This window comes from Anser anser (assembly GCF_964211835.1).
Source record: "Anser anser genome assembly, chromosome: 3".
Lineage (NCBI taxonomy): Eukaryota > Metazoa > Chordata > Aves > Anseriformes > Anatidae > Anser > Anser anser.
Genome location: NC_139722.1, coordinates 75985680 through 76013111, shown reverse-complemented (window position 1 = coordinate 76013111; position 27432 = coordinate 75985680). Strand labels below are relative to the sequence as shown.

The window sequence follows — 27432 nt, the reverse complement described above, 5'->3', positions numbered from 1 at the left end:
CAGAGTGATTTGGAAGTGTGGTGTGCTGTCAGTGACTGGAGTTATTTATTTTTGTTCCAAAGTATGGACTGGAAACATGAGTGAATTGGAAGGAAACTGGGATTTAGGCCCATATCCTGCAGACACTTTTTGCACATGTAGCCGATGAGTAGGCATGCTTATATTTAATCCTGTATATAAATGTTTACATGAATAGTGCTTTGGTTTCTATTTTCAAAGGGAGGAGAAATTTTTAAATTGTTGTCTTTTGTCAATTCACTTCACATATTAGAGAATTTAAATACCTTTTCTTTATAGCTTCTTGAAAATTCTGCTTCTGGTGCAAAAAATCCATTCTCATTTGTCATAGTAGCCAGAGAACTGAAATAGAGCAGTGGGAATTGCACAGTTATAAATAAGTAGTGCGGATACCAGAATTATCCAGTAAAATAATTTTGGTCAAATCAAAGTCAGAATTCAGATGCAATTCAGATAAGAACAGTGCAGAGCATATACTTTCTGAATTTTAAAGCAAAGCCCTCAAAATCTACACACACTTCAGGGATATGAGACACTTCATGCAGGTGAGCTGTCCCCTCAAATTTAATGGAACATAGGATTAATCCTTCTAATTAACTGACTGGGAACCAAACTCTGCCTTACCTCAAAAAAGCAAATTTCCATTAAAATATTATACTATCTCAGCAGTGCAAAAAATTCAGTGCATTTTTACTGAGTGACCAATATGTGGCTGGAGCTTTGGGGTGCTGGCTCAGGTTTTATGTGAACTTCAGCGGGCCTTAACTTCTTATAATATCTCATAATATCCCGTGAATTGGAAATGCACTGCCATGTTGCTATGTGGTTGTGCAGCCATGCCAGGAAGATTTCAAGTGTGTGCTCAGTAAAGGCTTGGGTAAAATCTTGCTGAGGCTAGTTTCTTGCTTCCCATTCATTTAGGAAATGCAAGCAAAGAATGCCCTTTACAGAGCTTATAGGTATGAGATCACTAACATAGCTACAGGCTACGTGCAAGGCAGAGAAGTCAGAGATGGATTGCCAAAACTCAGGGAAATAGAGAAAGCTTAATGAAACTTTGTGTGAGGAGACAGGAATGAGGCCCACAGAAGAGGCATCACAGAAGCTGGCTTTCACTTTCTGCATGGCCTCAGGCAATCTTCTTGGTAGGGTACTGTCTGGCCAAGGTCTCACGCCTGGGAAAAGGGCTCAGTTTCTCCAGTTCTATGGCTGCACTTGACTTGTAGATAGGATTGCATGAAGTAAGTAGCTAATTCCATTAACTCCCCTCTTCCAGTAAAAGTGGTCAAAAATATTAGCCATTCCTTGTCAATGGGTCTACTTTTAAATAAACCTATCAGGTTTTCATCATACTGCATTAAATTGAAGAAAATTAATGTAGTTTAAGCTTTTACATTATAAGTGATTATGGGATTTCACCTGCTGTAGTGGTATGAATCCAATATATATGTGTAAAGTGGTCTCTAAATTTCATTTGTGAGTTGATGGGCAGGCAAATATTTGTAAAATATATTCAGTCTTCAGTTATTAGGTTTTCAAGAGAAAGTCAATTGTGTGGTTTATTTTCCTACAAAACATTTTACAGAGATATGGAAGATAATGGAAACCAGCAGATTTGAAGCAGTAAAAGTATGAGTTACAGTAAGGAGACATGTTGCCCGGAATTTACAGAGGACCCACAGGAATCAGCTAACTCTTTTAAAAATCCTGGCTATTTTGTTTATATAAGCTATTGTACTTTATATCTGATTTTTTTATTTTTTTTCCTCAATGTGTCTTCTGTGACTCATCTTTCTTAAAATAGTCCATTTGGTAATTCAGTAAAGACAATACATTGCATACACTTTTTCCTACGGAACTGCAGGGTGAAAATGACAATGTGGAGTTGAGTTGGGGAAAAATGTAAATAAACAGATCCATCTGCAGAAGAGAGCAGATCTGAGGCTAACTGCAGGGAGCAGTAAAAGTTCTATCTCCTGGATAAAACATATATAGAAAAAATGTGTTTCAATATTTATAAAAAATTAAATTTGAAGCATTTAACCAATAGGAGAGTAGCAGGAAAATGAGTCAATATTTACTTCTGGTATCAGTCCATCTGAAGGAAGAATGTGAGGCCAGAAAAAAGAAAGAGAACTTGGGCTGGTTTCTGATTTGTCTTAATCAAAATATTGCTGAAGAACATATCCAAATTCCACTGTAATCTAATGAACTTTGGAGGAGAGCAGAAGCAGTAGGAGAGAGAAAAAGGAAGCCAACAACAGTAGAGAAATAAGTTGTAGGAATGAAAACTGTTTCCAGTATCAGCTGGAATATGACTTCCAGAATCAGCTATCTAGTGAATGACTTCTGCTGATATAGGGGACAATGGAAGGCAAAAGAAGAAAAAACTTTCTGTTGTGTTACGTGCTAGCAAGCTAAATATTTCTCATGGTATCTTCTTAATACTACTGTTTACCCTTCACCTTTTGCTCCTTTTAGATAGCAGTAAGTATTTTCAATTACCAAGAGAGAAAAGAAGCAGGATTGGTTTTTCTGCTTTTCAGTAGGCTGCTGATGAGGACTGCAGTGGAACATGGGTCAATAAAATTAGCCATGCAGTAAAAGCAGCTAAAATGGTCCAGCCTTTCTGAGGGGGGTTACGGCTCCAGAGACTTCTTTGTGGGTGATATTGTCAGGACACCTGCCTCACACTGTTGGAGGGGAGCTCACCCATGACGGGAGCTGGACCTGTTGTTTATTGTGCTGTCAGATGGAGCCTTGAAAGAACATGCAGAATAAAAATAATTTAAAAATGCATGCAAATCTACACTTCTTTCCCTATATCTTTCAAGAACTTTTCAGACTATCATTTTTCAAAACGTTTGTATTTCATCTCAGTCTTCTGTCCAGCCTCATTTTCTGATCTCTTTCTGTTTCCTTAAATAGCTCTTGGGAGCAGAACCTTTTATTAAAAAATGCCAGTTTTGATTCTAACCTAGATCATCTTACTCAGCACACACAACTTCTATAAGGTCTTCAAGTTCTTTGTGTGATCAGTCACCTATCCAGGTTCATACCTCTTTCCAGCTTTCCGCTTCAGAACGAGAGAGGTATATGCATAAGCTGCTTGGTCGCTTATATTCGTGCTGTTAAGATGAAACAATAGCTCACTTTCAGGAAGGCTGTCTCTTTGCTCCTTTCTGTACTGATCGTAGTCTCTGAAAGGAACGAGCTGATGACCCAGGTGGACCTGCTGCTGCAGCCCGCACGTACAGAAGAGCACACACAGAGGAAGCTGCCAAGGAGGTAAAGAATCGGGTTTGTCCCTCTGGAGGCAGAAGGCCTGGTTTGCAGAGGGGGTGTGATCAGAGAATGCTATTATCCTTGCAGCCAAAGTATCGTATTTCTATCCAAATTACATGCTGTGCACCCTCCCATCCCTTTGGCTGATGCAGTTAATACCCAATTGTTCAAATCAGGACGGAGGAGAGCAATCACCATTCAGCTGGAGCTAGGGCAGGGGAAGCACGGGTAAAAATCATTAACAGCTCTAACTCTGTTCAAATCTTGGAAGTTTTAAAGACATAAATCAGTGTGTATAATTTTACAGTTTATTTTCATGGTCTGAGTTTGCTTGGAAATACTTTCAGGATTTTTATATATTTTTTTAATGAAATATTGATGGAGAAAGAAAATCCAGATTAGACATAAGTGTCAGCTAAATGAGGGCAGTTAAGCAGATAGCCAGCTGCTGCATAAACCTTACAGAAAATTACCTAGTGTGCAAACTTGGGGTTAGGAGGTTGGCTTTTTTGTTTGTCTTCGAGTATAAAAGCTCAAATGGACTTTAATTAACATTATCTATTGTTACTTAAAATAGTTCTATTCCTGCTGTGACACATTTTTCAAAGAAAGACTGTTTTTCCAAGACTGAATTAAAATGGCTATGGTCTTTAAGACCAAGAGTCTTAAAACATATCAAATCCTACAACTGCCATTCTTTCCCCTCTTTCTCTAAGATATAGAATCTGTCAAAAAAAAAAATATGTCTGCTTTGAACACAAATACATGGCTATATTTAAAGCATGAGCTATAGTTTCCTTTTTTTTTTTTTCCCAATCAATGGCATTATTTCTGCTAGATTAAAGTATCTACAGCCTTCTGAAAATATTCAGTGCAGCAGAAATCCAAATCCATGATTCCATTTATTTTTTTTTAACCTTTCCAACTGCAGATGTTTTGGGATACAATGAGTAATTTAAGCATAACAGTAGGCATATGTTATTTAAAATCAGTTGAACTATACAGGTCATGAAATTCAAGGCTTCAACCATGCCCTGACCTCCAGTGTCCATTCAACTTGTTGAAGAGACTATGAGAATGTGTTTGTGCATCATCTGAACTCTGGGATGCTTCGATATGATTTGTATCTCTCATGAGAACAATGCTGGTGCAGTGAGAAAATGTGTTAACAACCACTTCAGAGAGGTGTGTTGTAATTCACTGTGGTGTACCTGCCTCTATCTCTTGTGTATGAGCTTTAGTGGGCCTAGCAAGTAATAAGAGAGTGTTTGAAACAGTCTCTGAAACCCTTATTTAGGTACATGTTTAAAGATAGATTTGACAGTAGCAGCAGTATATTCATGTAGTCACATAGTTGGTTGTCAGCTGTATTTTATATTTGCTTGACTAGAAGTGCTGCGTTGCACAACATATTGCTTCCTATTTCCCCATCTCCCCACACTCATGAGAAGTGGGAAGCTAAGTAATCTATGAGACTGTGAACATGTATGACATTTCCGTGAAAAATTTCTTCGTAGAGGATAGAACTGCTACTTCACAAAATGAAATATTTGAGATCTTTGTCGTCAAAATACTGGGTCATTTTATGGATTGGCTTGCCAAATGTGTTTGCAAGCATGTGTATCTCATGCTAGAAGTTCAAACTAGCTTGACGTGACCTACTACCCTTTACTTCAAAGTGCATGGGGCAGGCAGCATATGTATCCTTGCCAGAGGAACTGGCTAGGTTAGGTCTGGATAATGTTACCGTCTTTTCTTTGACTCTGTGGAAATGTGTCTGTGCGTACCATACACCTAGTCCTATACACAGGGCTTATTCACCCTACATTAATGTTACATTTGCAGCTGCAGTGTGCAAATGGAAGTAGCCTGACAGCATTGTATGTGGCATAATTTCCCGGTCCAAGAAGGAGGCCTGGAACCAAGTCAGTGCTAACTCTAGGAAGGCCAGAATTCGTGAGCTCCATGTGCCCCCCCTGCTACAAGAAACCTGAAGGGAGTACACTTGCCAATGCATTTAAGGCTGGGAGGACTTTTTGCTTACTATGAAATGTGGTACTTGGATTCTATTTCCTAAATGATGTAGGGTATGTCTTATTCATTGAAGCAGAGACAGTTTTGCCCAGGGCTACAGTGGGCTCCTGACTACCATTATTTGGCAGTCATGGGACTGCGGCTGTTGGCTGGATGGCAATTTGAAACTTGGAGACTCAGTGTATATATTGTCAAACAGCATACACACTCATTTGGGAATGAAAACAAAATTAATGTTTTGTCAGCTGATTGCACTTGCTCCCAGATTACCTTGGAGAAGCGTTAAGTACTGATGTGCAAGTGTATTTATCTGTGATTGTGGAGGAGGATTCAGAAGCTAAAAGATGTGGTGTGGGTTTTCAAAAGTTTGGGAATTTTTTGTGTGGTATGTATATTGCTTAGAAGGATTCTAGAGTCTAGTGAAGGACCTTGGTTACGCTGTACAGCAAAGGCAAACAAAATTGCCAAATAGAGTCTACTTACCTTTTTAATGTCATTTAGGTGAAGATCAACTCAACAGAAGGAACAGTGTAAGAATAAGGACTGTTTTATGTTCTGATAATTCCTGGAAATTTGTAGTTTGTAGTGATGAAAACTACTTTCATCTTTAAAATATAGCTAGAGGGAAAATTCCACTAAAGGGAATGCAGGATAACACTGTGTTTTTAAATCCAGATACTGAGTTTTTGTTCCATTCAGTCAGGACCAAAAGTGATATTTGGATCTCAGTTTAGGTCTGTATGTGGAGAAAACAAAGGAAAAAAAATAGAATGATACTTATGTAATATAAAGTTTGATGAAGTCCATTTAGTTTGGGGGTCATGAGTGTTTTTGGGTGGGAAGGAGTTGTGTAGTATTGCAGGAAGAGGAAGAAATGGTAGTTGACCCAGCAATGACTGAAATTAAGCTTGATGGTGTCAGGTTAACTACGTATACTAGGAACAGCTGCTTTTCATGTATGACAAACAGGATCCCCGAATATCAGCTATCGACTTTTCTAACAGGCATCTGGAGTTCTGAATGTGATACGCAGCAGCCCATTACTATTCTGAACAAGACCTCATATTTCTTCTTCTGAAGATATATGAGAAATTGCAGCTCTGGTGACCTCTAGCAGACCTGTATGACTTAAGTACCCAAGATCTCGTTTCTTCCTTGATAATTGTTTCTCTGCCGTGTATCTCCCTTGAAAATTGAAGGCTTTAGCTTGTTTCAATCATGTGTGACAGTGGTATACTGTACGCTCTGCATTAGAAATCAGTGACGTGGATCCAGCATTGCCTGACATACAAAAGGTGCTTCAGTAGGACTGGAAGTGGAACGGTACTTGCTCAGTGTCCGACCCTAATAATCTCGGTCTGTAATAAGAACTTGCTGAGATGGCATTCATGTGTAAATTTGCTAAATTTGTTGGCATAGGGCATGTACATCAGAGTAATTCCAGGATAATACAAGCAATTTACATCAGCTACTTGTATAAATACCCTTCCTGTTCTGTGCTACACTGATGAGAAGGAGAGGATGAAGAAGCCCCATTAAATGGGAAAACATGAGTAGGTTTCTGGTCGTTATCCCTTCTTAGGCAATCAGCAAGCTCTCATCTTGAGCCTAGTCCCTGCTCAGAAAAATATTTATGTTGACATTGGTACAGATGTGCGTCTGTAGCTCTGGGAATAGCTTGTCCCTGGCTGAGTGGCATAGAGGATTTGCATTCAATTTTTATGAACCCTCATAAGGCCATTGTTCTCCAATTTCTGATTGATTGTCTTTATGTAATGAGGACAACTAATATAGACTTGTCAGAATGACTGAGGAAGGTCAGCTGTGACTGCTTCAGTTTAACACAAGCTGCTAAGGTTGCAGGATGAATTACTTTTCATTGCATGCAGTGAAAAGCACATTACTTAAAGTTTTTTCTTGTGTTTGTGTCTTTTTTTTTTTTTTTTAACTGGTGCCTGAGGAATGTGCTTTCTCCCTCTAAATCTTACTCTGCCATACAATAGTCCTAATTGCAACTTAGCTCAGGCTGATTGATATCCTCTGGCCACAGTCCTTCTTGTCAGTTATGGAAGGCTGATATGGAGCTAATGTTTTCCAAAGGCCCTGATTAGAGGTGCTCTTGAGGAGGCGTGTCAGTTTGCAGAGTTGGGTAATCAGTCACAGCTCAGACTGAACAAGATCTATAAGTATTCGGCATTTCAGAAAGTCAAGCCCAGGTGTTTTGGTGCAGACACCTAGTATTGTTCATTAGTGGTGCCACTGTACATGTGGGTAGAGAGGTGAGAACCCATAGGCTCTGCAATACAATCTCCCTTAAGGCCTGCAATCCTGTACACTCCCCAGCTCAGCTGCATGAATTATATTCATTACAGTGTAATGCTGAAGGTTGTGTCGATGCAAGCACGACAGTGGTGTCAGAATCACTTGGCAGGACTTCTGCAATAAGAAAAAATGTCACTTCTGCCAGACAGCCTGCATCAGAGTCCCAGGACTCACTGCAACAGCCCTCTGATAAACCAACACAGAAAGAGGAGAGCTCGGCAGAGAAGTAGTCCTGGGTGCACCCTTGGCCCCAGATGGAGTTGAAGAAAGAAGTACTGGCTACACTTATGCTCAAATGAGGTTCCCAAACCTCTTGTCCTGGAGTTCTTTGTGTCCCTCCCCCAGCCCAGCCCCCATGCAGTTCAGAAGTCCCCACACCAGCCCCAGAGCCTCACAACCCTTCCCACCCACTCTGCAGTTCCTCACTGATCCAGCCCACAGCTATCCATAGTTCCAACTCTGCCCCAAATACCCTTACGTCTGACCCCTCCCCATTTTGCACCCCCAACACACCTCATCCATTTTAGATCCCTCCAAGGTTTTTCTACTCCCTATTTTATCTCCCAGTCCCGAATCCATTATCACCTGCAACCCCTTCCCTGTGCCCAGATCCCTCTTGGCATTCCTCTCTAGCCTCGTCTCTTGGTCCTCAGAAACCGTCAGAGCCCCCCAGACCCATCTGACCCTTCTGCTTTGCTGCTGCCCTGTGCATCAGACCTATCCCCGCTGCAATCTTCCTTTGGCCACTGAGGCCACCTCCATTCTGGGCTCCCTTTTCAGAAGAAAACTCCTGTCTCCTGCTGTGAGGATATAAAAAGCCCAAGTACCAACCATACAGGCACAATCATACACGACACAAGGCAGAAGACTCAGAGGTTTGCTCTTCTTTCAGTTTGTTGTCCACCTCCAAGAAGCTCTCCTGGTTGTCCAGTTGTCACCCTGGAACAGGTGGTTCAATTCTTGAGGCTCTACAGCCATCCCAGGCTTAGTTTGTCTCTTTTTTGCAACTGGGACCCTGCACCAGAGCTGCTGCCCTAAGCTGCCCATCCTCATAACTCGAAGTCTGCTCTTAGTCTACTAATTATGTTGGTTGGTCAACATTGTCTCTCATGGGCCCTCCACTTTGCGGGTGTTGTTTATAGCTGCACAGCCCGAGCTCCTCTGTTCCTGCCTTAGCTTCCCATCCACGGAGCAAAGCCACCTCTGGGAGAGGATATGCAGATATTCAGAGCTATGCAGTCCTCTTGACTTAAAGGGAAGGGAGTCTCTGAATAAAGGATTTTTCTTTTCTCTGAGAAAAGAACTCTTGGAGCCAACTTCACCTAGCAGTTCTTCACACCACTAATGCTGACAGTAGCAGTCGTTCAGCACTGGAGCTCAGGCACAGAAGGCTTTGCCTTTTCTGAACATGATTATAAATGTCACAACTTCCTGGGCTTTACCGCTGAGCTGGTTTTAGCAGAAAGTGCCCAGATGTGGTAAAAAAAATAGTGCCCCATTGCAAGCAGTTCCTGTTTTCCAACAGAGACCAAATAAATTCGGTTTTCCCAGTGCCTGGTGGTGGAATGCACTCCTTCCCCGGTGCCAGGCTGCTAGGCTCACTAAATCATAATAGTTCTGTCTGTGCATGCTTATATATATCATACTGAGGGTATTTCTGGTGATCTGACTGAGTTTCCAACCCTTGAGGCGGAGAAACTGGAAAACCATTCATAGAAATCTTGTCATGGAGAGAGACTTTCCTAAGTGGGTGAAGAGAGAGTTCCTAATGAGAGATGTGTTATTGCCTCATTTTTATAGCTGAATGGATTTTAATTCTATTGTACTGTGAATTAGTATCCTAATCTGAGAAGCAGCTAACTTAGCACATTTGCAAGTACATAAGTAATGGCTGTATATTTTCCACATACTGTGCTATTATAATAAATGGCCATTGTGTGAAGTTGGATTGAACGTTTTCCTGGTTATAAATTCTGGTGGCCAAGTCATGCTGCCAGAGCCTTGCTACCAAATTCCACAAATACGCTCAAAATATTTTCTGCAACACCCAGACAGTGACAATTCGGTGTGGGAAGGTCCACTAATCACAGCTCTTTGGTCAGACTTGTTTCATGCAGTTTGTGGGATAGGTGTGTGATAGGGTGGATATTTTGGAGAAGGGCCACACTCAAAGTGGCTTTGGCTTTTGGTCTGTTGCCAGACTTAGCTTTATTGCTCTGTTGGACTGTAACTGATGCCCCAGGGTTTGGTGGAAAAAGCTTCTGGGGACCTTTTTGGACTCTGCCTCTATAGCATGGCTGAACCTTATTGTGACACCTGGTGACCATGGCATTTCCATCTGGACTATTTCTCTGTCACTATAGGAAGTTTTGGCAGCAGAACTTTTCACCTAGGTGAAATACAAATATAACATTTAGCTATATAAAAATGAATCATGGAATATGTATGGACTGTGAATTGAATTTCTGTTAAAATAATGACATTGATAAAAATCCACGGATCGCTGCTTGCAAACTGCTCTGAAAAAAATCTGCCTGGATCTAGGGTATTATTATATAATCCATAGGAGTGTGTTAATTTTAGGATGAGAGGTGATCATTTTTATGGTGTGCTCCTATATCATAAATAATGTATGAAATTGGAATGTGTTTTGTTCTTGACATTGATCATCACAATGGGTAAAAAGTTATTGTGTGGAAATTGCTGCAGTTCAGACAGTGGGTCTTCGCTCCTGCACTTATTGCCGTTGCAGTTTGAAGGGACCCACACTGAGAATATATGTAACATATTCCTGCTGCAAAACCTTTTTACATTTCAAAAGTGGCACGAAGGAAACATTGGAATAGCATTAACTGCAAAATGGAAACATCTCTGGAGACATTTAGTTTTCATTTATATTTATGTCCCCAAGAAAAAAACAACAGTACCATCAAAAATGGTATTGAATGAGGTAGGGTTGATCAGAAGCTGAAACTGGGGAAAGAAATGCAGAATTTATGAAAAAAAGGCCCCATGCCTATGGCACTGCCCTCAACATCATCTCTGTTCCAGTCTGCAACCCTGTCTGGCCTCTGAGCTGTCTTCAGTGGAAAGGGTGTATTTCCAGAAATATTACATCCCAGGCAGCTTTTTGTTTTATCTTGTTTTGTATTTATTTTGCCCAACAGCAAATCTAGTCATAAGTTTCTACAATAAATTTATTTTTAAATTGTCTTTAAAATTGAATGTTCCTATTTGCTATTGTTCCGTTCCTGCCATCTGTGGCTTTTCTGTGTTGGCAGAATAGAAGCTAGCTAGAAAATCTGATTTAGGATTAGGGTCAATCTCTAGCTAAATTTGACCTGTATGGCACTGAACCTTAAGGATTCATTTCTAGCAATTTTGTCAATCATCCTCACAGTACCAGGATGAATAGTGTCCATTAGAGGATCAATTGATGATTTTAGCTAAAGAATTTTGTAGTACAAAGTTTCAATCAAAAATTAAGCTACACGCATCATATATTTTTGTAGAAATTTAAGAATTTTGCTAATAAAAAACTAATTATATACCTCATAAAAAAAATAAATATAAAGATAGGACTAATGTAATCGATGTAGAAAATTAAGAGGAACTTCTTTGTGGCAAAAATGTGCATATATATGTCATTTGGGAATTCTGTACATCAGTGAATTTATTGAATTTGTTTCTTGATTTCTCCCTGCTACCGTTAAAGCCATATTAATATAATTTTATTCAGGTTTGTGTCTGATTTTCAATAATTGTTACTTGAATTCTTTCAAAATAATTATTTAATCCTTGAATTCATGTTAATTCCTGTGTTAATGTGAATTTGTATTTAAATATCTTTATTTCTCTTTCCTTTTAGAAGTCAAATTTGATAGAAACACTTTTCGGTTTCCTGCAAAAACTTTGCAGACAGTTTTCTCTCTTAAAGGTCAGGCACTTCATTCCTGTAGTTTCTGTGTTTTAAAGCCAGAAATTCCAGTCCCAATAAATCACTTGAGACCTGTCTGAGGCAGGCAGGTGGGATCTGGGAAGCAGCTGTGAGCATTGCACATGTGCTCGGGGCAGCAGCAGGTCCTCAGCCTGCTCTGCGACACCTCTGTGACTTAAATCCATTCTCTGTAACGTGGCTGCAGCAGGGGATGAGTTTATAGGGAAGCCCTTTGTGGCAACCGAGTGCTCTGGGTTGCTGCTGTTCCAGGTGCTCTTTTCAAAAAAGCAGTTCCTTACTCTGAGTGTTATAGGTGCTAATCCTTTGAACGTGGGGATGTTTCATGCTTAGCTGTTCTTAAACCCTTTCTGTGAAAGGTGTATCAAGTACCCCATCTAATATTGCCAGGTCTCATCCAGAACATAAAATCCATACATATATATATATATATATATATATATATAAAAGTTCTGCCATTTGATGTGACCATTCATTCGGTGGAAAGAAATGCAGTTTCTGCAGCGTAGGGTCTCTTGTGCATGGTTTAGTGGGTGACATTGGTAGTAGGGTGATGGTTGGACCAGATGATCTTGAAGGTCTCCTCCAACCTTAATGATTCTGTGCATGCGAGTGTTCTGTTTGTAGCTGTATGTGCCATTTGCATTGTACCTTTAATAGATTTAACTGCCTTTGAAGCACAAGAGGAGTTTTTAATGAGACTCAATTTCGTTATGTGCTTTTATCTGGCTCTATCTTTGCTTGTTCCCTAGATCATAGGAGAAGAAAGCCTCCTGGAAACCTTGTTCCGAAGTGTGGGACTGGTGTGAAATCTTCCTTTCTTTTTACCAGGAGATTGGTGGGGAGGGAAGGGGGTGGATCACAGATCAGAAGCATCGTGCACCCATAAAGCATTTTAGACAGCAGTCGGTTTGGATTTGGAGCTTGTTTGTTTTTCCCAAAGCTGCATGGTCAGAGGATTTCAGTGATTTCCCCCCTTCACTTTGTTACAACTCTCATTAATTATTGTGTTAATCTCTGGACTGTAAGGTAAATATTTGGTTGCTTTGAGGTTTTGGCCATATTTTTGATTTATCTACAGTACTTGTTAGGCATCTAACTATAGCATTTTTTTTTCTGGTACTGCTTTCTGTCATTGTGTGCCAGCCTGCAGTGGAGCAGTATTACTCAGCAAATGTCTGTAGCAACAGTGGGTTGTAATTGCTAATTAGGCAAATGTATAGTAATTTAGCAAGTGAGATATTATAGCCATCCTTGATTTAATTATGTGCTGTATGGCTTTGAATAACAGAGAGAGGAACTAGAGAGGGAAAATGCACCACAAATTGGTCAAATTGCTTCATTAAACAGAGTTTGGATTTTCCTTGGGATACAGCTTTCATAAACCAGCTTAAGAGGACTATTTCCTTTAGGAATCCAGGCACAAGTAACTGCTTGAAAAAATGTCATTAATTACATTAATTATTCACAGCAGGTCTCAGCCATTGCTGTACTTTGGTCTCCGCCTCACTGAGGATAGTACCTCCTTTTTGTACTGCTAATTTTTTTTTCTGCATGCATAGAGCACTGCAGATTTGCTGGAATGTTGCATTATTATTTCCTCCTCACATGCATAATCTGTAAAGTGCTTAGAAGCTGAACAAGTAGTAGGTGTATTCTTCTAAAATATATTCATGGTGTGTGGGGGGACAGGAGGAGGAATGAGCAGAGAGAAGTGGCATGATCCATTTTCAATTTGCCAACATTTTAAATACAGGGGGCTGAATACTCCCCTCCAGCCAGTTTCCTTGGTGGGTACATCATGGTGCGTAGTGATGTCGAATGCAAGTGGAAGTCCTCATGGAAAACTTCCTTGTTATGGTTATCTACACCTCCACAGTGGTCTCTTCTATAGACTATCCCCTTCTTTATTCCTCCTGGTATAGATGAGATGAGGCAGAATGTGTGATGGAAGGATATTGCTCCTCTGCTGGTGCTGCTCTTCCTTTTGCTCTAAAAACCGCTTGCACCTCAGGAAGCTGCAAACAAATCTTTTTGCTTCTGACTCTTCTGCTTGCTGTGTTGGAGTACAGCTTGGGCAAAGACAACTGAGTGCAGTGTTACCTATGATATATTTTGAAAGGATTGAAGGATTTCTAGCTGTAACCCGGCACGCAGACATGATGGAGCTGCACCTGCCAACACAGCTGCGTTACAGCTTCTCACATCACAGCAACGTCCTCCTACTCTCCCAGCAGTGTAGTAGTGCTGCCTGGATCTAGCCTATAAAATAGATTGACACCTTGATCTTTACCACTCTCTCAGGGCAAGAGGGAAGTCAAGGCAAGGCAGAACTGAGACAGAGCCATGCCTCTGTCTCAGCATGATGCCCATGCTTCAGATGTCCTTTAGGAAGGCCTAAGAGCTGGGTTACCCCCTGAGTCTGAGCTCTCTCTGTGCAGGAAAGAAGGTAATATAAGCCTTTTAATTTAAATAGTCCATAAGAAATCATTGCTTTATGCTACTAGTTTCATGTCCTATAAAATTTATGTCCTATGATAATTTGTTATAACTTATTAATTGCAGGTACGAGTTATTCCAGGGTCATAGCCTTCCCCACGCAGAGTATCCACCCTTCTCTGTCTGACATTTCATCCATATTCATGAGCAGCATTAATGAAGCAGGCATAAAATGTCATTTTATTTGCACAGGAAATATCTGGCATATTGACAGTTTGTTCCACTGAGGAAGTGGCATTGAGGTAGACTGCTGTAAATGAAACCTGTTCTCTCAGCTTCTGGAAACTCTTAAGTACGTTCAAATATCCAGCAGAAGAACCTGACTTCTTCAGGTTGTAGCAGTAAACAGTGGCAGCAATCAACCCTGAGAAGCACTTAATTTACCCAGTAATTAGCAATCATTTGCCTTTATATGGAAGCCTTTCTTGAGCAGTGAATCATCTGAAACTTTGTTCCAAAGGTGATTGTGTCTTCCGTGTACCAGCTCCAGTCAGGTAAAATCTGCTGCAGTAGCTGCTCTCTCAGATGCTAAAGTTGCATTTATGAGGGCTGGCAACAAAGCTTTATTAGCAGTAGGGCTGCAGATCTCCATCTTCTCTTTCACAGGGTTGTCAGTAATACTTTCATTTGTGCTTGAACTTTTTGCAGGCCGGACAGCTATTGTCTGTCTTTCTGGCAGGTCACAGCTGGATGGCTGGGGTTAGTTCTGTGCATATATCAGGCCATTTTAGTGATACAACGTTAGGATTTTGAAAGACATTCCAGTACTCAAAGAATGGGAACTGAACTTTTCTAAATATCAGTGCACACATGTGAAATAAGCCATATTAAAATTCTGTTTAATGATTCATAATTGCCAGGAGGCTGTGATATTAATATGCAGACAGTTACATATCAGTTAAATGTGTTCAATTTGGGACAGGGGAGAAAAAAAAAAAAGCTAGATGCCTAGTAACAAGGCTTCGTTCAACCTGTTCTGGATAAAATCAGGTCATATTTATTTTAGATTGGCTTCCAGAATGATGTGTCTTGGCGTGCTTCCAGAGGATAATCAATATATGGTGTGATAAAAAGTCTATTTTTAAAAGGTGCATGGCTATTTTCCAGTTTTAGATTGGATATGATAGGCAGATTATCAGCTCCCAATCATTTAGTGCAATAAGGGAGTCAAATTCCTATGACTGGGGGCCTGGCAAAACACCAATGAGTTGCCCAAGGAGTTGGATGGGAATAATCAAGTCATTCTCCAGCCTCCCAGGCTCTCTATGGAGACCACCTTCTTTCTCTGCTCCCCCTAGCTGCACTCTGAGGGGTAGCACCGTGGAGTTCGGGCAGGATTTTGCCTAGGGACAGAACGTTAATATAAACACAGGAGACTAATAGCCGCTCGTTACATCAAATAGGAGTGGATTTTTCCAGCATTTTTATTGCTTATTGCACTTATCACCATAATGAACAGCATCCTTGGCCATGAGCCGTGGTCCACTACTCTGGCGCTCCACAGAGGACAGAAGATGGTCCAGCCCAGTGACCTTTCCAGGTACATACAAAATGGTGAAGAATAAGGAAACAAATGTTTTCATTTGCACTCTCTGCATCCTAACACAGTGGTTCTCATCAATTGCTTGCTTTGATACTGCTCAGCATGTTAAGGCTATGTCTGATGCAATTAAGGGCTACCACATTTGCAGAAGAGCTTGAGGACTGTTCTGCTGTGCAAGTGATGTTATTTCAGTCTTGGCAACTTTTTTTTTGAAAGTCACTCAGCTTTTATGACAGCATGAAAGGAATGTTGGTAGTAAATATTAAGAACAAATTTGGGGGATATTTGAGGAATTTCCTCTGGGAACGGTAGCTGCCTACTGTAGAATGTTTCATACCAACATTTGTGGGTGACATATGAGGCCAAGGATTATGCATAATTAAGGGGTATCACATATGTTTAAAATAAATAAACAAAGGAATTCCCTTCTTAATTTTTTCTCTGATGAAAATTACAGGTTCAAATGTTAACATTTTTATTATGCTATCAGGAATGTATAGATCTTTTAATTTCAATAATATCTTTTGAAATGTTCAGCAGTAAGTTATTCATTAGAAATGATAATGATCCATATGAATGATGCCCAAATATAGTAGTGTAGATTTTACATTGCATGCTCTATTTCAGAGATTTCAGTTGCAATTAGAATTTCTAATTCAATATATGTTTGAGATTGGGTGTAATTTCAAATAAAAAGATACTTTACAAAGATCCTAAGGGCACTTGATATTGATCTAATACATACCCTCAGGAAAATCATAGCCCTATCTCTGAAGTCTGAAGGAATAATCTGAAAAGATTATCTTCTTCCAGTTATGAGAAATAAAACTTGCTCATAGCTTTCAGCTTCCAACACTGATGGGTACTCAAAGTGTAGGTGTGATTAGCAGCAAAATAAAAGTCCATTTTCTAAGTAAGAAGAAAAAGAAAGTTACTTTGCCCTTGATGATAACGCTTCTAGACATGAGTAATCTTTAGGGCTTTACTGAATTTATGAGCAATCTTCTGAAGTAGATGCACTGAGCTTTTGAAACTCAGTAGAAGTTTTTTAATTAGCCTTTTTTTTTTTCTTTTGGTCTTAAATTCAGTTCCCTATAGACAAAGCTTATATGGAATTGGCGTTCGTGTGTTATTTAAATGTTACCTTACTGAAAATTTATCAAAATGTTTAATTCTACTAGGAGTAAAATGGATTGGTTTATTAGTGACTGACTACAACAAATAAAACTAATGTGCTACAGCATTATGAACTTTGTATATCTATCTCAATAGCAAAATGTAAAAAATAATATACTTTAGATGTTATACCTTCCTTTCAGCTGGCACATTATTTCCTACACATTATGTTACTCATACGAAAAAATAAAATAAAGGTTTATTTAATACTTCAGGAGATCTCTTGTATAGAAACTGGTATTGATTCCTTCCTCCTGGGGCTTCTGCTCCACAGGCAGTCCCTGCTTGTCTCCCAACTGGCCCAGCTTGCCATGACTACTAAAGGAGCACGGGGAATTTAAGCAGCAGCACGGGCTGTTTGGCTCATGCTACTGTCAAAGTGCAATTCTTGACTTTAAACTGTTTATTTTGGGCTGAATGGGAGGCATTACATAACCTTAATTTCATCCTTTTTGCAGTGCTTACCTCAGGCTGGGAGAAATAGTGTCCTTAGCTGCATTTTTACAGGGGTTTTATGGCACAGGTTTATATAAGCCACTTAATTCTTTTTTTTTCTTTAAGTCACTCTATGTAAAGTTCCTTATGTTGCTGCCTTATGGCCCCCAGTGTATGTATATGCCCTTTACAGCTCGCTTAGTTTTTCATGAAAGGCTCTCTGCCCATATGATGTGCTAGAAGGGCTTGCCCCTTCCCAGGAGGGAACAAATAGCTTGGAAATGGGGGTTGTGTGTGACCAAAGAGGAGGGAGCAGAGCAGGGCCCCACCGTCCCCCTCAGTCATCCCACGGCCCAGACCATCTCCTTCGGCCAGGGCCAGATGGGCTTCAGGTCTGCTCCACGCTCACGGGTTCAGGACCAGGATTATGTTTCTAATTTGGGAACAAATTATCCTGTCCTGTGCTACCAAGCAAAGAAAGCTAGTGTGAAATTTTGCCATTCAAGGTAAAAACAGGCCTGGCAGATGTTGTGTGCATGTCTGCATGTATGCCTTCCATCTCAGCCTTACCCACATGTCTCCAGCTGTTACTCTGGTATGTCTACTGCTGTATTACCTAGTTCAAGACACAGCTGCCCAGCCAATATGATTTTCCATGTAGACACAGTTTATTTAACTTTTTTTTTTTAAGTTACAAGGTCATAACATTTATAAAAGCTTTGCAAAAGTTTCTTTAATTTTACAAACTCTTCCTTAGACTTTTTGAAAACTGTGTCATGATTTTTTTTTCAGCTTTTTATCTTGGAATGTTCTCAGAAAACAATATCTTGATTTTTTTTTTAAACATCTTCAAACTCAAATTAAAATAGCATTTAAAAAATGAAGAAAAATGAGTTTTTACAGCTTCTTTTAAAGGTTTTTTGTAAAACCCAGCTAAAAAAAAAAAAAAACTTTACCAGAATATGCTTGATTAAAAAAAAAAATAAAATCTAGCTGTAGTGTGAGTTTTATACATCAAGTGACATTTGTAACAAAACCCAATAATATTGAGTAAAATTTCCAAGAGATTCTTAATTGAGTACAATATACTTTCCAATAAGTAGATTCTTCAAATTAAACAAGAAACGAGGAAATTTGTTAGAGGTTAAATAAGTCTTTCTTATGTTGCAATTCTTCTTCTTTTATGCTGAAATTCTTCAAAAAAGCGTGTCTGTATTTTAATATTATCGAAGTAACTTGAATAACTGGATGCCTCTGGCTCTGCTGTTAAACATATTCATGACATTGCACATGTAAGTAGACACAGAAGATAAGTTCATGAAAATGTGATTGTCAGTGAGAGCCTACACATACTGACATGGCAAGCACCAGTTTCAGTGTTTGTTTCCTGAAATACTGAAGTTCACATATTTTGAAAGAGAGAAACCTATTTCAGTGTGCGTGCCACATATAAAATGTGCAAATAGTGTCTACCTCGAGGATTACTGTAACTGATGTCTGTCTGTTGGATTTGTGGAGAAGGCTATTTTCAGTGTGTCTGCAGGTAATGACTGTTCTCTGGCTTGTTAATCTCCTTTAATTATCCAAACAGATGTTGCTTAACCTACAAAATGGCTGGTAAGATTTGAAAGATCAATAAAGCATGCAAGATGAAGGAAAAGTTTCAATTAAAAGACGGAGAAGGAAAAATCAGCTAGGAGGAGAGGTGAAGGCACAATGAAAATAGTGAAGTTAAAAATAAAGTTTGAAACTGTATTTTGCATGTACAAAAACTTCTGGAGTCACAGACTTTGGGTTTGGGTGAACACCAGAGAGAGTTTCTGGACTCAAAAGGGGTTGTCCACCCATATGGTGCTCTGAAATGGGCATATTTCTCCATGCTTCTGTGATGGGTGCAAATGACGGTGGTTTTGTTTGTTTGTTTGTTTGTTTCCTCCAGGACCTGGATGGGGGAAGCAGGGCGGGAGAGTTTGGGGTTCCTCAAAAGAGATGTGTTGGGCCTTGGGCCCACTTTTATCAGCAGAACTGGGATTGGGGAACAGGCATTTGAAGCCTGTAACGTTTCCTGTAATGAGCTGTTGTCTAATCTTTCTGAAACTAAAACATCATTTGAGTGCTGGGTAGATAGCTCCCACTCCTGCATCAGAGACTTATCCACACACCTAGTGAGTGTACACTGCAGATCTGCAAAATCTCGTGGGAGTGACCTCTCATTGTGGTGTTTCAGTAGAGTTGTGCCTGGGAAGGGAGTATTAAGGTTATGCCTGTACTATAGACAGGTGCTGCATGGAGACATCCGAGTCAGCCCTGTACAAGCTGAACTGGATTGCCAGCTCTGACAGCATGAGTAATCAAACCAGAAAGTTGAGTATTTAACATTCCTATACAGTTCTATAAGCATTAGCATGCTCTTAACAGCACAGTGTTTTGAGACAGGCCATTTCATTTCCATTAAACTGAGAACAGCTTTTAGGGTACTTCGTACTTTTGAACCTGAAGTAAAACGTTAATACCTGCTGTTACAAACTCTGGAGATTTAGAAATATGAATTGCACAGACCATTAAATTAAAACTTAGCAATTAATTACATCACTGTGGTCTTGTGATAGGGCTGGGGAATCAGGAAATTTGTGTTTTATCCCTGATCCTGTCAAATTCACTGTGTGACCGCAGGCAAGCAGCTTAACCTTGCAGCATCTGAGGTTAATACTTACCCATCTTGCAGGGTTTTCTGAGACTACATTAATGTTTCTGTTATTTTGACATCCTGTAATGGATGATGTCGACAGTGCATGTGCTGTTGTTGATAATAACAACACAGAAAAAAAATGAAATATAGATTAATCTTTTCTATATTTTATAGACAAAATAATGTAGAAGTTACAGCTTATGAGTTTTACCATTTTGAAGAACGCTGCATAGTATCTGATAGAAAAAGTTAAGATAAGCAAGTAAGTTTTGTAGCAATTACATTTTTTCTTTATTTGGTTTTGGCAATGTGACTAATCCTAAGTTTTTGATGACCTAAATTAAGTCAGCTTTGCAGCCACTTTAGCAACACAGGAATACAGAAACTCTCCAATGGAAAATTATAGCAATGTATTCCCTGAGGAAAGAAATGTACAAAGCAGCCCTTTCTATGGCAGTCAGAAGGAAACCATCAACTTTCCATTGCTTTATAGATGCAGCTACATATTGCAAAACTCATCTTCTTTCAGAGTAAGTGGTTTGGGGGGGCCATTGGCATTAGTGGTCAGTATACTAATTCCTGTATTCAGATTGTTGAAATGTTTTGCAATGGCAGTGGAAACTGAAGAGAATTTAATTTCACAGAGAGGGAAAGCAAAAAATGAAAGGATGCTGCAGTACTAATTCAACGCTCTGCTGCTCCTCAAACAATTACCTTATGTGTTTATAAGCAAAGGTTGTGTATTGACCTTCTGTAGTCAAGTATTTTTGTTTGGCAAACTATTTTAACTGAATTACTAAAGATTTTGAGTCTTTAGTAAACCAGGTGAACCATGCAACTTCTCATTTAGCCTTCAGCTGAATTAGTTTTGAATTACTGGATTTGATTAAGCTCTAAATAATGGAAAGATTTTTGTAAAGACTGCAGTATCTGATGGCATTTTGTGTAAGGATCTTTCAAAGCTGGATGAAAACATAGGCATTTGTAGTCATTTTCTATATGTTTGGGTGTGTTTTTTGTTGTTGTTTTTTTGTTTAATTGATTATGAGTTCAGACCTGTATTACTTCAGGAAAAATTTCATTGAATACCTAGGCAACCTCCAGGGATTATTTTTTAATCCAGTTTATTTACAGTTGCATTTGCATAGTATTGTGTTCTGGATCTGAGTTCTTTTAAACTGAGGAGTGTCAAAATATAAATGAGTGAGGTGCTGGAGCTCTTCTGGCTGGGATGGTAGGTCAGGAGCACCAGAAAATTTCCCCTGAAGACATTTACATCAGAAATACGTTGTCCAGGTGCCTTCTTTTGAAGATGGAAAGAATCAGTGGTATTTATCATTTTCAGAGAAGACTTGCGTGCTGGAGGGAAATAAACTTGTGCAATTCAAGTGTTTTCTTTCTAGTCCCTTTTCCAAAAAGATGTGAAATAACACAATATATCTGTTGTCTGGACTAGTAGATCCAAGCAACAAGTAAAACAAAGGTCTAATTCTTCAGACCTTTATGCCTTCACCAATATGTTGTAGTCACACTGTTGTAAAACCATTTGTATGCTTTTCCACAATCAGGATCTAATTTTCTTTTTTTTTTTTGGAATAACTTTTAAAAACCCAAGTAACGAATGTACTCTTCATCCTTGAATTTCTTTCATGGAATGATGCTATTTAGAGAGTTTGATCCTGTTCTGAAGTCTGTAGAAAGTCTTTTGATGGTCTTTGAATTGAGACAGTAATTTGTTAACAGGATGTTTCCATCTTCTTTTACGACTTCATACTTAGCAAAAACAAATTTAGAAACTCTCCTTGTTTACAAAGGAGATGACAGTGCTAGTTGATTAAAGGGGGCATAATTTGTTGCCCCACTTATCCCATTTTGTTGATTAGCTGCAACAGACGGTGATGCCCAATTCACTTTTTAAATGAGTAAATTTGGCACATATGCATGACAGTTCCTCTTCTTCTTGTACCATCATCAACAGACTCCAACCGGCTGGCATTCTGCCACCATGGAAAGTGAGAGTTGTTTTCACTCAGCGTGCCTCTTGTGTTCACCATCTGTATCCTCCTTTTTTTAGGGCCCAATCCTGCAAAACTATTACAAGATCAGTTTCTTCTCAAGCATCTGCTTACATTGCCGTAATGGAGCTAAAAGCATGAGAACTATGCCTATTTATAAAGTGATGATTTTTTAGATCTGGGCTCAATATTCATAAGGTGGATCCTGCATATCTGCTATATATCTCATAATAGCCACCATTTGTTAAGAATATTTGTTACATTTACAGCTGTGTGCACACACCATGGGCAGCTGGCAAACACAGCATGTAATATCGGGATGAAAGGCTGTTGAAGGGAGGTTAGATATGAACTGGTTACATGCTGTTTGGGTGGTATCTGTTCTGATGTTTCTCTGCCTTTGCCATGGAATGATTTCTCTGATGGCTAATCTGAATCTTTCATGCTGTGATTAAGCCTATTGCTTCTTAACATTATCCATAAGATAATTTAGATTTTGTGCATGTGTCTTCAGTCTCGCATAATCATCTGATTAGTGTAGGTAGGAAGAAAGAGGGGGAGTTTATAGGAAGGGTAGAAAGGATCTGATTTGCTTGTTTGTTGATGGAGAATATGGCAAGGGACTATGTGCCTTTCTTTGGTGACTATCGAGGGAGAGGTGTTCAGTATCTAGCTTAGCTGATAGACACTGTTTAGTACGTGATGGACTCCTTAGGTATTTAGATAATCTTTCATTAAAAAAAAAAAAAGTAATTTCCTTCCAATTTTGCTCCAGTTAAAACACAGTATGTATGTGTATACTTAAATAATACATATTTTTCTTGTTAAAGACTGGAAATAATGCTGTGTGTTTCCTGTAATACTATCACGTCTGGTATACATCATCCTTGGTCAACTGACAGCCCATGTACGAAAGGATGCCTCTATTTTCAGTACCCTTCACTGTGATAAAAATGGCTTAGATTGCTCTTCTATGCTATGCAGTTCCAGGAATTTCAGTTCCAAACACACCTAATCAGCCTTCAGTGTCCTTAAAACACACAGTTCCTGCTTGTTGGCATAAGAGCAGTTACAGAAGTTAGAATCTGTTGTGACTTTTTACTTCCCTTTACTCTTACTTCCAAATGAAGAGTATTTATGCAGCAGTATTATATGTCACTCAGCTTTACTTACTATTTCATACAACTAGAAGTTTAGATATTACAACTGTGCAGGGCCATAATTCTTATGTTGGTTTCACATGGATCCAGTAACAGCTTAATTCAAACTCACTGATGACATCCATATGCATCTTCACAAGCATAAGGAATTTTATGAGGACTAAAAATTTTGATATTGCCCTGCACAAAAAGTGTATGATATACAGCTTGGATAAAGTTCAGTGATAGCAGATGTCCACTTATTCAGGTTTTGTGCATAAAGAAACATTTCGAATATTGAAAAACAATCAGGAAAAAAAAAAAACAGCCCCAAAATAATGTGTTTTGAGAAAACTCTCAGCATTTAACAAAGCAAACTGAAGCTCTTCTTAGGCACAACGGGTCCCTGCTGTGTAGTTGGTAATAAAAAAAGAATAATCTTTTAAATGTAAATAACTTTAGAAATACAAACAATGCAAAATTTGTGACAAATTTATAATCAGTTTTTCACAGTGTTTTACATTAAAGATTTTTTTCCTTAAAGTATTGTCTTAAATTACAGAAATTTTACCTCCCATGGCTTCTTGGAAAAACTGTGACATTGCTCATTGTTTATGACAGGACAAATGGGGAAAACAAGCAAGCACTGGACTTGTGTGTTTGATTAAACACTTCTTTGAAGTAAAACTTTTGTATAGTTTTAGCTTTCCTCTTTGGCTTTCACTTGTCATCTGATGGTATTGTCTAGTTTTCCTTTGCCCAAAATATTAATTTCAGCTCCCTCTTGTTACTGAGTGAATTATTTCTCTTACCCATTCAGTTGTCTTAAAGGTATTATTCATAAAACCTTGATGTAGTAGCAAGTGGTGCAGATACAGTAGGTTGACTTGGGTGTATAAAAATAAGACCCAGTACAAATGCTGTACTCTAGTTCATGTATAATTGTCTAGGATTCACTAAGGAGCACAATAAGTGCCTTATCTATAAAGAAACACAGGTAGATATTGCTTGGTGTCCTGTGTATCATGCAGGATTACTGAGTACAAGTGGGCTTCCAATTTTTTATGTGGGGGGAAAAAAAAAAAGTTGGTTACAATAGTGGTGCACCAGTTTCTTAGTTTCTTCAAAATTTTGTCCAGTTCCATTATAGCTTTTGCTGGCATCTCACCCTGATGGAGCCAGCCAGTGATTTAGGCTATCAATCTGATATTCTTCACCACAGAGAGCATCAAAAAGCATTTTTCCTTCATTAGCTTGACTTAAAAAAAATAAAAATAAAGATATTATGTATATGTGAAGGTTTTTTTTTTTTGAGGGTGGGGTTGTTGGGTTTGATTTGGTTTGGGTTCTGTTTCTGTTCATTTGTGCTTGTTGGTTGCTAACTGGAGCTTTATAAGAAATGTGAGTTAAAAGTGGAATAGGAAGAAAGCCTTTAGTCTGTGCCCTATCTGTTGGCTCTGAATGGAAGGTTAGCCTGTTCCACAGGTCCCCAAAGGCTTTGTGACTGCCCTGAGCACAGGAACATTCTTGTACAATCTTCTGTATTGCAGCCTTTAGTTCCCCTAGCCGGTTGGGGATACACTCATGAGAAGCCATGAGGTTGCAATATGCCTTATTCTGCTGCTGGCTCAAAGAGAGTAGTATCTTCATTTATGTTCTATTCCTTTTGTAGGTATAGTTTTGTAATCATTTATGAGCATATCCACCTGCTTAGTAGGACAGTAGATATGGATTGGTCTCCTCTCTCCACCTTGTCTATTAACCCTACACTGTGCAGCAAAGGGGACTGCAGAGTCTTATGCTTCGGGACTGGATAGCCTCAGTGGGCCTGAAGAAGACTGTCCCATGTATATGCTGATGCTGGCAGTCCTGAGCAGATCAGGGCTTTGAGTTTGCTGCTTGTAACACAGAACCATTGAGTTTCACAGTAAATCGCCTTCTGTCATGATTTACCCTGAAGACCTACACTGTGTTGTCAGGAAAATATGTATGGGTCTAGGTCACTCATTATTTTCAGTACAGCCATTTGGATCATATTTTATTTTATTACAAAACCATTTATTTGTTAAGATGCCATATGGATTTGTCATAACACGTATCAGCCAGAACAGGAAAACACTGAAATATCCACAGATCAGTGAAAAATACCTAGCAGGATCATGTTAATCTCAGTTTGACCTTCTGCATGTTTGCATATACGTAGAAAAAATACTTGCAGAATGGAGGCTAGAGCAGTGATTTTACTCTAAAACTGGTATCCTCAATGCTTTAAAACACTGGAGGATTATACACAGAAACTGATTAAACAAAAAGAGCTTCTTTCCACTGCCTGCTTCCGTCATCATGTACCTTCACTTTCAATAGGGCTTTTGTGAATAAAGTAGTTGAAGACAGGAACTGAGAGCACTTGATGTAAAGGTCTCTTTACATGGCTGCAACAGAGTAAGAAGCCTGCAGGCCAGCTGAAAGCCACATCTCACACTCTGCAGGCACCTAGCAGAGTGCACTATGATTGGGCTCAGTTTTAAGTTGCCTTGGAAGTCTTATGACTGATGTCAGTGGAACTAATGGGCAAAATACAGTCAGGACTGTGCTGAAGAATAAAATGTATTTTGAATTAAGAAGCTGAAGAAGAAAACAGGCTTTTCTTGTATTTGTTGGAGCTTCCCCCAGTTTGGAGGTTTGGCCTGATGTTCGCCACAGTGTGATGGTTTTGCTTCCAGTTTCAAGCCCAAGAAGAGCACCAGTGTGCCATGATTTCACTGACTTGTGTTGGCAGATCATTGCAGTCATTGGGCAGGATAAGAATCTCCCTGCAGAAAGCTGTTACCATGACTGGTACAGGTATACCTGTACAGGTCAGGCCAGAAAGATGAGATGATGGGAGCATCTCACATGGTCTGCTGGAGACTGTAAAAAATCTATAGTGAAAAAGGTGGGATGAATGATGATAATGCATCATACATTTTTTGAGAAGTGCATATGCTCCAGCTGAAGGAGTCACCAAGGCACTCAAAAAGAGAGAATTAATCTGTATGTGAACTAGTCAGCCTAGACTTCTTTTATAGTCAGCAGTTTTGTCTGATACAAATCAAAGCCTAAAAGTACCCATTTCTCTGCTGGCTTTGCAAAAGTTGAGACAAGTTTATATGAATCTGACCCTGAAAATCCTTCCAGACTCTGCATCAGCCTTGGTCAAGCTGTTCATCCATTTCTTTATTTGAGCATATTCATCTAATGGCTTTTTTCCCCCTTACATATATAGTTTTGTAAATGATAGTTAAAATCAATATTTTTATCTGATGGTGTTAGGAATTTAGCATTGCAATGATATATAAAAAGCTTTCAGTTTTTGCAACCATAAAGCTGTAATGAATAAGCTGAGAACCAACAAAATCTCCCCACCCCCCCTTTTGTTATAGGAAAACATTTTATTTTGGAAACCTCTGCGAAAGAGACAGACTGGTGCAGCAGTTTGACCTTTCTGAAATGAGAGTCTTCCAAACAGTGTGGCAAAGGTGTTTCTTTGTGTCCAGATGGATTTTCCGCATTGTTTATTCTCATCCCTAAAATACACATCTTTTCAGTGTGGTGTATATACCTAATATATGCTTCTGTTTAGCACTGTATAACATGTGCAGTAAACAGCTTTTGCCTTCACAGAAAAGGAGACCTGTGCTAATCAGTTAGCAACCCATTCCTTAGAGATCTACCATATAAATCTTTGAACTATACTAGAGGCTTCTTAGTATTTCACAGAAATTCAAAATGCAATTTCCCTGGGACAGATATCCAGTAGACTGCTGAAAATGTGTTTAGAGAGATACTTGTGTGTAGTAACAGTCCTTAGGCACTGAAATACATACTTCTGCAAAGATGACCTGGGTTTCACCCATGGACGTAATAAAAGTACACAGCTGAAGATATAAATGTGCTTAATTTGTGAGTTACAGTTCTAGTATCCCTTGTTAAATGTTTGTCCGTGAAACTGGAACCCATGAGCTGAGGTACCGTAAGGTAGTTTGTGTCACCTTTTCTTTTAGGAGCAGTGCCGGGTGTAGCAGGGCTGTTACCAGCAGCGTCCCCATCCAACAAGTCATAGCTCTCACAGGGATCACTCTGTGATGTATGTTTGCACTCTCATCCACCCAGGTGAATGGCTCAGAATTCAACTAGGACCAAGCTGCTGCGTAAAAGGGACACATGATCCTTTCCTTCCGTCTAGGCCAGCACTGGAACTGTTGGTCGTAGCCTGGACACAAGCAGTGCCAGTGTGCCTCTCTGCAGTGCCACAGCCTGCAGCCCCTTGCCATCTGAAACTC

General features: G+C 39.4%; 1 protein-coding gene across 11 annotated transcripts in view; it reads left to right on the top strand.

Moving 5' to 3' along the window:
* RPS6KA2 (ribosomal protein S6 kinase A2) overlaps window positions 1-27432 on the top strand; it is a 308943-nt gene that overhangs the window by 161745 nt on the left and 119766 nt on the right. For 2 of the 11 annotated variants that reach the window (XM_083828092.1, XM_083828100.1), the window contains exon 1: window positions 12086-14063. The exons of 7 other annotated variants lie outside the window; for them this stretch is intronic. The gene's annotated coding sequence lies outside the window, so the exon portion shown is untranslated. Of the gene's footprint in view, window positions 1-12085; window positions 14064-14084; window positions 14608-27432 lie in introns of those variants that run through there. 2 more of the 11 variants (XM_083828101.1, XM_083828102.1) reach the window with 2 other exon arrangements.